Genomic DNA, 11,947 nt, shown 5'->3' on the forward strand with positions numbered 1-11,947 from the left:
GATGCTTAAAAGACATAGCAATTTTTTACATTTTGCGCTCTTACGACTTAGTGGTTTTCATACTGGCACAGGAGGCCTATGTTGCTAATGCTACCCATTCTTCCTTTAAAGGGTGACTGCACTTCCTTTGGCTTTTTTAAAAGATTGCTCAATAAGAAATGCTAGAGACCATGACTGAAGCCAAACCAGAGTTGTCTTGGGGGTGTGGTTTGATGTGGTTGTCTTATGTTTGCATATAGACTCTTTCCAGTATACGACACACTGACAGATGCGCAGGACTCTTGGCTGCAGTAAGGTTCATTCCCGGGCTGTGCCACAACCGGCCGGGAGTCCCATAGCACGGCGCACAATTGGCCCAGCGTCGTCTGGGTTAGGGGAGGGTTTGGCCGGGGGGGCTTTACTTGGTTCATCTCGCTCTAGTGGCTCCTTGCTGGGTGCATGCGGGCTGATCCCGGTCGCCAGTTGAACGGTGTTTCCTCTGACACGTTCGGTGCGGCTGGCTTCCGGGTTAAGGAGCGCAGTTAGGCGGGTCATGTTTCAGAGGATGCATGACTCCACCTTTTGACTCTCCCAAGCCCGTTGGGGAGTTGCAGCGATGAGACAAAATAACATTAAAAAAAATCCAACATGTAAATAGAGGCTTTTTGCTGTCAAGAAGCCACCAACTTGCAGCGTGATCGCCCTGCGTGAGGCAATGATTGCAAACACAGAAAGGGGTCTATTGTACCCTGGCATGTGTTGTTTGTCCCTCCTGAGTCACTGTTGCAACAACAACCACTTCCTCAAAATATTAATTAATTTAGACAATTTTGCCGAGGAGGTCTTAGTCGTGCAATTTTGCATCTAGCTAAGGTGTCTGGTGCATTAATTCTTAAGTAAAAACATTTGCATGAAAAACTAGTCTGTGCACTGCATACAGTCCATCGAGCCGGGAAAGTCTGGCTCCGCGCTCAGGACTGATTTCTGAGAACAAATAATTTCTTTACAACATCATCTGCAAGCTGTCAAACTATTGTAAATAAAGCACAAGCAACACACTGTTTATCAGTGTACAAAATCACTTGCTAGCTAGCGAAGTTCCAACTCTGTGTTTGTCAATGAAGCTAACAAGTAGAAGCTAGCAGGCACATTGAGCAGCCAGCCCACAATTGGCTTATCAAGTAACTGGCGAATTGTGTGCTTCGGTGCCGTTTACATTTTTTTTCTCACTATCTATTACCAGAGTGTGCAGCTGTCTGACAGTGTTTCATAGGGAATCATGTTACAAAACAGGTCATGGGGAGAAACAAGATGCTTGCGAATGGGTTTTGGAAAAGTGCTCTCTGATCGTCTCAATTCTCATTTTGCCCAAAAAAGTGGCAGACTCGAGTGATTGACACTATCAAACATCAAAAAGTGGCCACTCCATAAAGGGCTTAGGGCCAAGGGTTATTTCATCATAACGTTGGCGACGTGTTGTCTTATGTAAACAAGTCTGAAGCGCTGTGTAATGGGCAGGTCTGTCTCACTGTCTGGAGGTTCTGGCTGCTATGACGTGTTAGTGGGCAATGATCATAATCCATACCCAACCCCCCCAGTAGATTGATGACAAACTAATTTACAGAACTCAGTTTTGGACGAGACTGACTTTATGACCAAAATTATCCTATTTACACTTTGTAGTTAATTTTGACACTAGAATTAATGCTTCTAACTCATATCGATGGCACATACAAACAAGTTATCTTGTTTCAAATGGCCCTAAGGGGCAGTTTACCTTTTTAAGTGAAGGGGCTACTGCAGATATCATTAGAATAGATGACATGCAAATTTCCATGACATGGCCTTGGTCATTGTGGTTTAATACAGAATAATTCTGGATTGAACAACGAGGTCAAACTGAGAACAGCTATTCACTTGAACATCTCTGAAACCACTTTAGCTGGGCTGATGTACAGTTGAAGTCGGAAGTTTACATACACTTAGGTTAGAGTCATTAAAACTGGTTTTTCAACCACTCCACACATTTCTTGTTAACAAACCAAGTTGGTAGGACATCTACTTTGTGCATGACACAAGTAATTTTTCCAACAATTGTTTACAGACAGATTATTTCACTTATAATTCACTGTATCACAATTCCAGTGGCTCAGAAGTTGACATACACTAAGTTGACTGTGCCTTTTAAACTGCTTGGAAAATTCCAGAAAATGATGTCATGGCTTTAGAAGTTTCTGATAGGCTAATTGACATCATTTGAGTCAATTGGAGGTGTACCTGTGGATGTATTTCAAGGCCTACCTTCAAACTCAGTGCCTCTTTGCTTGACATCATGGGAAAATCAAAAGAAATCAGCCAAGACCTCAGAAATAAAATTGTAGACCTCCACAAGTCTGGTTCATCATTGGGAGCAATTTCCAAACGCCTGAAGGTACCACGTTCATCTGTACAAACAATAGTACGCAAGTATAAACACCATGGGACCACACAGCTATCATACCGCTCAGGAAGGAGACGCGTTCTGTCTCCTAGAGATGAACGTGCTTTGGTGCGAGAAGTGCAATTCAATCCCAGAACAACAGCAAAGGACCTTGTGAAGATGCTGGAGGAAAGAGGTACAAAGTATCTATATCCACAGTAAAACGAGTCCTATATCGCTGAAAGGCCACTCAGCAAGGAAGAAGCCACTGCTCCAAAACCACCAAAAAAAAGCCAGACTACGGTTTGCAACTGCACATGGGGACAAAGATCATACTTTTTTGAGAAATGTCCTCTGGTCTGATGAAACAAAAATAGAACTGTTAATAATGACCATCGTTATGTTTGGAGGAAAAAGGGGGAGCTTGCAAGCCGACGAACACCATCCCAAACGTGAAGCACTGGGGTGGCAGCATCATGCTGTGGGGATGCTTTGCTGCAGGAGGGACTGGTGCACTTCACAAAATAGATGGCATCATGAGGAAGGAAAATTATGTGGATATATTGAAGCAACATCTCAAGACATCAGTCAGGAAGTTAAAGCTTGGTCGCAAATGGGTCTTCCAAATGGACAATGACCCCAAGCATACTTCCAAAGTTGTGGCAAAATGGCTTAAGGACAATAAAGTCATGGTATTGGAGTGGCCATCACAAATCCCTGACCTCAATCCTATTGAAAATGTGTGGGCAGAACTGAAAAAGGCGTGTGCGAGCAAAGAAGCCTACAAACCTGACTCAGTTACACCAGCTCTATCAGGAGGAATGGGCCAAAATTCACCCAACTTATTGTGGGAAGCTTGTGGAAGGCTACCTGAAAAGTTTGACCCAAGTTAAACAATTTAAAGGCAATGCTACCAAATACTAATTGAGTGTATGTAAACTTCTGACCCACTGGGAATGTGATGAAAGAAATAAAAGCTGAAATAAATTATTCTCTCTACTATTATTCTGACATTTCACATTCTTAAAATAAAGTGGTGATCCTAACTGACCTAAGACAGGGGAATTTTTACTAGGATTAAATGTCAGGAACTGTGAAAAACTGAGTTTTTAAAATGTATTTGGCTAAGGTGTATGTAAACTTCCGACTTCAACTGTATGTTCCTAATACATCTGCATGATTTAGTATGCAGCATGTCATACATGACCTTCAATCCTGTAAGGTCTGTTAATGTGAAACATTGCATTTATTCTAAGTTCTTGGTTGGTATTCTATGGCTCTAAGCTCTCGTTTGAGAACCAGTGTCCACAATAAGATTTTAAAAAGCAGTCCGTTGAAACATTTAAGGGCATAGCTAGCTCGTCTGTTTTGAACAATAACCTCTATCTAGCATGTACATGTTCAGTGGTCTGTTTGCCCAAAGAGAAGGGAAATCATGGTAGCTGGCAGGTGTGCATTTAAAATTCACAAGTGTAGCTTTTGAGGTGCAGCATTAGTACAGTACTACTCGTTCCTGCATTTTCTAAAGAGGGCGGACCTTCTCTTATAAAAAAAAGCATAAATAGAATCAGTGAAGGCAGGAACTTATTGAAAACAAACTACAGTACATGAGCCAACTTGCCCCCCAATGAGCAACATACTATCAAACAGGTTGGACTACTTCCTCCCCCATAAACCAAGCGTTTGATTGGTAATCTGTTTTATGCTTGTTTTGACTGGATGAAATCCAATCCGGCTAGACTTGGGACAGGCAGTTTCCGATGAGGTGAAGTATGTAGTTTGTTGGAGGGGCGATAAAGTGAAGGACAGAAACCGGGAGAGTGAGGGTGTGAGTAGGGGGAAATGTGTAAGGTGTCACACCCTCATGTCTGTGACGGTAAAAGGCCTCCTCCCTCCCTCCTCTTCTCCTTCCTACTCTGCATGAAGAAAAGCTATTTTCAATCAAGAATGAAAGAGCAATATCCGCCTCTTCATTCAAGAGGGAAAGCAAACATTTGCAGCAGAGGTGATTGACTAGAGAGAGCATTGATTCAGGATGTTTTGACCAAAGTCCTTAGCTGTCAAAAGCATTTGCAGACTTCTATAGCATTTACAGTACATTCACAAAAAATATGTTGTTATTCATTCCAGGTAAAACTGCACACACACACACACACACACATTACTGGTCTGACCTTAGAGTTCTACAGAATGGACACATATTTCCCCTGAATGTTCTGTTTTGCCGAGAGAGGGGTAGGGTGAGAGGCGTTAAAGAGGTTGGGGGGTTGTGGAGGGTAACAACGAAACAAGATACAAGTGATCTCATCCCTTTTCTCCTTCATTCATCCCAAGCGCTTACGAGTTGCCCCGGCAACAGCAAGCACCACTGTGTGTGTGTGTGTGTGTGTGTGTGTGTGTGTGCGTGCGGGGGCCTGCAAATCCACAGAGTGAAAATTATGTGTCATCAGAGAGGATTAGTAGCCCACGGTTTAGTCAAGGGCCTTTCGGTTGGATCCGCCAGGCGTGTTCGAGAGTGTTTCATCCCCATACACAAACAGACTGCACACCAGAAACCCGAGATGGTGTCCAACAAAGACACGGATGGTGAAACGAGAGCGGGGCTGAAATTGATTTGGTCATGAACACTGAAACAATAAATCTGTTGCATGTTCTTCACACAACTGAAATGTGAAAAGGATTGGGCGAAAGGGGGAAACTTCTCTGAGCCCGTGAGGGACAGAGTAAGATGTAGGGCTAATCAAAGAGGCACTGTCACTCTCTCTTTTTCTGGCTGCCTCTGTGAGTCTCTTCCCCCCTCTCTCTCTCTCTCTCTCTCTCTGCGCATGTGTTTGTGTCTGCTGACTCTTAATATCCGTTTCTATTCCTGTTGGGCTTTCCTTCTTTTTCAACCCCTTCTTTTCTCCCTCTGGTTACTGCTTGCTCTTCCCCCTCTCCCCCCTCATAATTTACCTCTCCATATCTCTCCCTTTTTCTACCACTTTTCCGTTGTTGTTTCTGGTTCCCATCCCTCTCTCTATCCCCCTCCGCGCTCTACCCTTTTCTCATTCTGCTCTCTCCGTTGCTGCTGACTGTTGATAAACCTCACAGCGTCTCTCCCTAACCGTACCACAGGAAGTTTCCTGTGCTGAAACGGAGCCCATGCTGGATCGCTTCCTGCCCAAGTGCGTTGTGGGACACGTTTGTTTGGGCCCCCTTCCTTTTCCCCCCACTCCTTCCTCCACTGGGCCCTGTGCAGATGGCTGGGTCTGGCAGGCCGGATCTCAGAGGGGTTTTGGCAGCGTTGTGCCTTCCTTCTCTTGTTCCCCTCTCTCTCCAGCCCTGGAGAGAACATACCACGGCAGTGACCTCACAACCAGGGCCTCCCTGCACGCTGTACACATCACTAAGGTCATGTGATTAAGGGGTCACCCGTAGGCGACACAGCTGGTGGATGCTGAGCATATGGTAATTAGATCTGTTCCCTTGTTAGGTGCTACTGGTAACTTACTGATGGCGTTTCTGTTTTCACCACGGGAGTCAATGGCATTGTTTGGTTGTTCAATCTAAAATCCAGAGCTGGAATTAGAAAAAGACATCTAGATTGAAAGGGTAAAAGGATATGAAAACATATTTCATTGGGACATTGTTTGGCATTCTAAAATTCCTACAAACAATGTTATTCTTGAACACCGGTATCCAACTGTTATATGATTTACAGCTCTTTACTCATAAGAGGGCTCTTTACCTGTCATATGTTACCCCTCGGGTGCCAATTGGCCCCTGTGACAATCTGTAGTATTTTTCTCGACTCTGGTTCTGGCTTGACTGTTTGTAGAGACTATGTAAGTAGACACTGTGTACCCTGTGTAGTGATGGAATAGACTACATAAAACATTCCATGACACATCTACTCATCAAGTTGTTTACTGTGGGTTATGTCCATAGGCTATATTCAAGGATAAACTTTCCCTTCACAAGGCTATCACAAGCCCTGCCAATGTCTCTCTATCTATCTCTCTCTATCTTCTATCTTTCTGAATATGGAAAGGAAGAGGGAAATGGGAAACTGGCAATCTAAGAGAAGTTTCTTTTTTATATTGATTGTTCCCTGTTTAAAACGTCCTTTGTTTGACGGGCGGGGGTGAACAGAGCACGGGTTCTGATTACTTGTGTGACATTGACGTTGCGTGCGCCGCCGGCCAAAGATAACAACTGTCCCATTCCAAGAGGAAGTGTTTGAGGCCTGGCGATAAGTGAGACGTGAAACTGCCGCTCTTTGTCTGGTGTGGGCGTGATGGATGCTGCTCTGGTGGTTTGCTGTGTGTGTGTGAGGGAGTCCATGAGGGCACAACGATACTGTAAATCCTAGTACAAATACACAGGTATATTCATGTAAATATAGGCCACCCAGTACCCAATGACATCATCTAGATCAGGGCTCTCAACCCTCTTCCTGGAGAGATACCCTCCTGCTACAGACGCCAGAGAAAACATTTCCTGACACAAAACAACACTGACTTTTCTGTCAATGATTTATGTGCTAAACATATAGTAATCCCTATTGCATTATGATGAGCAAGACTGGGAAAACAAAATGACTTGACTCATATGCCGTATAAACCCATGGTAAGGCTTTCCAGCTGATATGAATTACATGCTGTTTACTTTCTAGACATCCACTGCTCTCTGATTGCGCAGTCACACACACCATTGTTTTTTTCCCTTTTGAGTAAGACTATTGTATTGTCCATGTGTGGGTTTAACGAAGAATGTAATGTGATTTTATGACATCCATTTCCTAAAAGAATGAATGGAATGCACCTCAAGGTTTGATTTAACCACATTGTTATTGTTTAGGTTACAAGGAACAAGGTTATCATTTTGTAAGTCATGGTCGTAGACACACATTTGTGGTGAGCGTTGATTCCTGGGCTATTGCTCATTGCAGTCAGTCACTAATACGTTTGGGCAATCCATCAGTGCAGATGTTTCGCTCTCGTAAATTCCCACGGCAGTGAAATAAATATTTCAGAGACTGCAGGGTGAACAATGTCAGCACTATTTCCTCTGGTATTCCTCAGTGTATCCTTGCCTATTATGCACTATGTATTAGATTAGTCTAATACACATTTATTCATACACTATGTTTTAGACTGACTGAGAGAAAGTCACAGGCTTTCCTTTGCAAACTACATGTCTACCAAGGTTAGCTCACAAATACTGACAAACATGAAGCAAATATGAAATTAATGTACTGTATGTGAGCACGTCTGACTTAAGTTTCCTCTTTCTTGTTCTCCACCTCCTCCATTCCTGCACTTTGCTTATCTCACCTCATACCCCTTCTCTTCCCCCTCTCCGCTAATCCTCTAATCAATCCCTCTTTTACTTTGATCTCCTTCCCTCATTTCCCCTTTTACTGCCCCCTCTGTCTCCTTCCTTCCTCTCTCCCTTTTCTCCTTCCTTTACTTCCCCCGGTCTCCCCCCTCCTCTCTCTTTCCTCTCTCTCTCTCCTACCACTCATCTCTCCCTCCACCCCCAGGCCTGCAGCCAGTGTTTTGGAGCAGGGAGGACGTGGGCCAGTGGCTGCGCTGGGCGGAGAGGGAGTTTGCCCTGCGGCCCAACACCAGCGGCAGCTTCCAGATGAACGGCAAGGCCCTGCTCCTCCTCACCAAGGAGGACTTCCGCTACCGCTCGCCCCACTCCGGTACGCCCACTTCCCACGGCCCTTGTTAAATCAAAGGGTTGCTATGTTATTATAACACATTTTTCTAACAACATGCTCATGTTTAACAATTAATTAATATTGAAGGGGGGAATTACTTTGGAGAAATGGCACAGTGACCTAAGATAATAGTCTTGTGTCTAGAGCATACACTGAATGTCTTTGATTAGACGATATTTGTAAAATATGTCAGTAGATCTGCTCAGCTGGAAGAAAGCAAGAGGAAGAACAATATCAGGCGATTCAGCAGCTGCCTTAGTGGAGTTGCTGTCTGTCTTTGTTGTTGGGGGAGGAAGTAGGAGACTGGTTGGGTAAACGGCCGATCAGGAAGTGCAAACCGACCTCAACCGTCACCTGCTAACACCAGGAATTTCCCCTGCAGCGCTGTGTTAAACAGCAGGGCCAGAAAGTGAGAACTGAAAGGGGTGTATGTGTGCGTGTGTGTGTGTGCCTGTGGCATCTTCACTTCCTTGTGTGTGTGACTGTGTCTGTACGTGTGTGCTGGAGTGTGTGTGTGTGCCTGCGGCTTCACTTCCTTTATGAGAACCATTTCCTTGATGTTCTGACGGGAAGCCTCTCAAATCGAAGAGAAAAAAAAAAGTCCCTCCATTCTCTTTGAGGGGAAATACTCTCTCTGAGCCCTTCATATACAGGTAACGAGTTAAATCTTTCAGGGTGGCTTGGTAATGCAATTTTTACACATTGAGCATATACGTGCTAAGTTACTGTCTCTTGGCATGCTGAATCATTAGCAACACTATGACTCTTGTCCTGATCGGCATAATTTCCCATCTGTTTGGTCCAGACATGTTTTTAGACTCCAGTAAAGATCACTGGTCGGAGCCTGATCCTTTTGATGACATTGATTGACAGCTGCTGCCATGTCTATGTGGTACGCCATTGGAGGGGCTCATACGGTAACCTCTGACCTCTAACCTCTGACCTGTGTCTCCTGCAGGGGACGTCCTGTACGAGCTGCTGCAGCACATCCTGAAGCAGAGGAAGCCACACGTCCCCTACCCTCCGCCTACTTCCCCGGCAACTCCTTTCACCCTCTGCCAGAGGGGAGCTCTCCAGCACCACAAACTGGAAGGTCAGTGATGTTCAATAGGCACACTGTAGCAAAAGGCTTTGTAACGGCAAATGAAAATCTGTGTTCAGACAAGTTCAGGTTGTACATTACGTTTCACTCTCCCTACTGAACACCAGCCTGACGATGTTCCTGAGATCACACAAACTGAAGAAAGAATCGAGAGTGACGATTACAGGGAAGCGTTGAATTGAATGGGGGGAACACGGTGGCGTTGAGTTCAACAACTTTAGGATGGTTGTTGATTATTATAACGTGATCTTAGAGAGCCAGTTCAATCAGACCAATATGAAATCGACTTATTAGCCTATGGGGGAAAAACGACAACATTTGAGGCCCACCATGGAGTGGAATATTGAACGTATGACCATTGCATCACTTTCCTGACATTATTATTTTGTTATTCATCAAACTTGTCTGGCAGAAGGATTTCACAATTCTGTTCTTGTCAAGGGGAATTTGTCATGAGTAAATTCCCCTGAAGAACCCAACTGATCTGACTTCTGTTTCACAGGAGTTACTCAACAATCTTAGACAGTGGCTTCAATTCAAGTATTTAATTACACACGATCAGCGAAAATCAGTTGGTCATGTAGCAATACAATTGCGAGAAAGCATCTCAAGTTTGCTTTAAGTGAATCTGACAAAAGTAACGTGGTTCAATTGCACTCACTCTAGACTCTAGAGAGAGGTGTTTAAGTCTCTGTTTACCATCCACCTGAAAAGGGAGGGACTTACTTCTTCGTGCTACACTTTGGACTCCTTTCCCTGCCATGGATAGAAGGAAATTGAGGTGTGGGAGGTTGGAGTGTTGACAGTGAAACCTGCTCCACAAGGAAATGCTTCTATATTTAAACAATCTTTGGTCTAGCAGTTCATTATCTACAGTTCCTCATCTCTACATGATTTATAGGGGGAAGTGATTGGGTTAGATGATTAAGATGCTCATGACTTCCTTGTTGTTTGGTAAGCAGAAGCAAAGATATTTATTTCTTGTAAATACTGTAAGTACTGTAATATCCTACCCAGTAGAGGGCAGTCCAAACCAATCACTAATAATCTACCACCCACATACATTGTGAGACATGATGACGTTTGTAAGTGGGTGTAGTGACATCTACTGGACGTCATGTAAATATGTTTGAAACATATGTCCTTCATTGCAGAAACGGTACGGCGGACACCACGTGGTACAGAGCCCCCTACCCCAGCACCTCCCACCATCGAGCTCCGACACAGCTCTCGCTCGCCAATCCAACCCACACCCCGCCTCTCCCCCCTGGACCCCAACCACCCACGCCCTGGTGCCGAGGACCACCTCCAGACGTCCTCCCAGCTGCCCGACAACAACCACCACTTGCCCGAGGACTTGTACACTCTGTCGGTGTCCCCGGTCACCCCTAACGGCCGCTGCGCCACGCCCCGCGAGGCCCCCTGCCCAGGCAGCCCCGGGTGCCAGGACGCTGCCCCCCATCGTGTCATCCAGCTCATGCCCAGTGCCATCATGCACCCCCTGCTGCTCAGCCCAGGGCGAGGAGGTGCTGCTGGAGACTTCAGGCATGGCCGTGGGGCCACCACTTCAGGCCCCCATGAAAATGGGCGTGAGGGGAAAGGCCACATCCAGCTGGCACTGGCCCACCACCAGCAGCAGCAACATGCTCTGCATCAGCAGGAGGAGGCGCTGTACAGGAACCACCACGTCATCGTGCCCGTCCTCGCCACCAGAGGAGCAGGCAATGCCCATTGGACGGATAGCAGGTAACTAACGCTCCTAACTACTAAGGGTTCATCTTAGAGGGTGGTGTTCACGGCTTCAACCAACTCTGGATAAAGTGTGGCTAAAAGACAGCTAAAGTTGAAGTTAACAGGTACTGTGTTCCCAGACTGCAGGCTGCTGTGGGACTACGTCTACCAGCTCCTCTCAGACAGCCGGTACGAGAACTACATCCGCTGGGAGGACACAGAGACCAAAGTCTTCCGCATCATGGACCCCAATGGCCTGGCTCGCCTGTGGGGAACCACAAGGTAACGAACTACACCCCCCAGTGTTTGATTGGAAAAGGCATTTTCCCACAGTGCTGATTTTCTAAAAGTTCTGTGTTAAAGTTGTAAGTTGTTCCATTGGTTTTAACAAGAACAGGACCAATATGACATACGAGAAGATGTCACGAGCACTGAGACACTACTACAAACTGAACATTATCAGGAAAGAGCCAGGACAGAGACTCTTATTCAGGTATGGTAGGGTTGAGTTAAAACCCAATAATGATTTGAAGTAAAAAATATATATACACTTGTCCAGTTTGAGTTAACTAATGATTAACCACTGTGTGTATGTGTGGTTCAGGTTCATGAAAACCCCAGATGAGATTATGAGTGGACAAACTGAAAGGCTGGATCACATAGAGTCTGACACAGAAGATCAAATCTACATCAAAGAGGAATGCTGAGGCCTCTGGGAAATGGAGTCCACTAAAGGAATGAACTACTACAGCCGCTGATGCCTTTCGGAAAGCAGCTCGGACAATCGTCTCAAACCGAGGCTCGGACATTCACTCTATCTAAAACTCAGAGGAACTTGAAGGTGACGTCTCTAGATTGCCTTTAAAACTTTAAGATTTTCTTTCCAGACAAATCTTATCAGTTGTTTTCTGTCTTAATGCAAGGAGTTCAAAGGACCTGGCGACAAGTATATCTCATGAGACTTTTTAAAAAAGCATTCCTTTTTCCCTGAACTGCCACAGCAAATCAA

At 45.1% G+C, this 11,947-nt stretch overlaps 1 pseudogene; it reads left to right on the forward strand.

The window, feature by feature from the left end:
- Positions 1-7,922: 7,922 nt before the first annotated feature.
- Positions 7,923-11,434, forward strand: LOC123486327 (annotated as a pseudogene).
- Positions 11,435-11,947: the final 513 nt, after the last annotated feature.

Source organism: Coregonus clupeaformis, unplaced genomic scaffold (genome assembly GCF_020615455.1).
Source record: "Coregonus clupeaformis isolate EN_2021a unplaced genomic scaffold, ASM2061545v1 scaf1144, whole genome shotgun sequence".
NCBI lineage: Eukaryota > Metazoa > Chordata > Actinopteri > Salmoniformes > Salmonidae > Coregonus > Coregonus clupeaformis.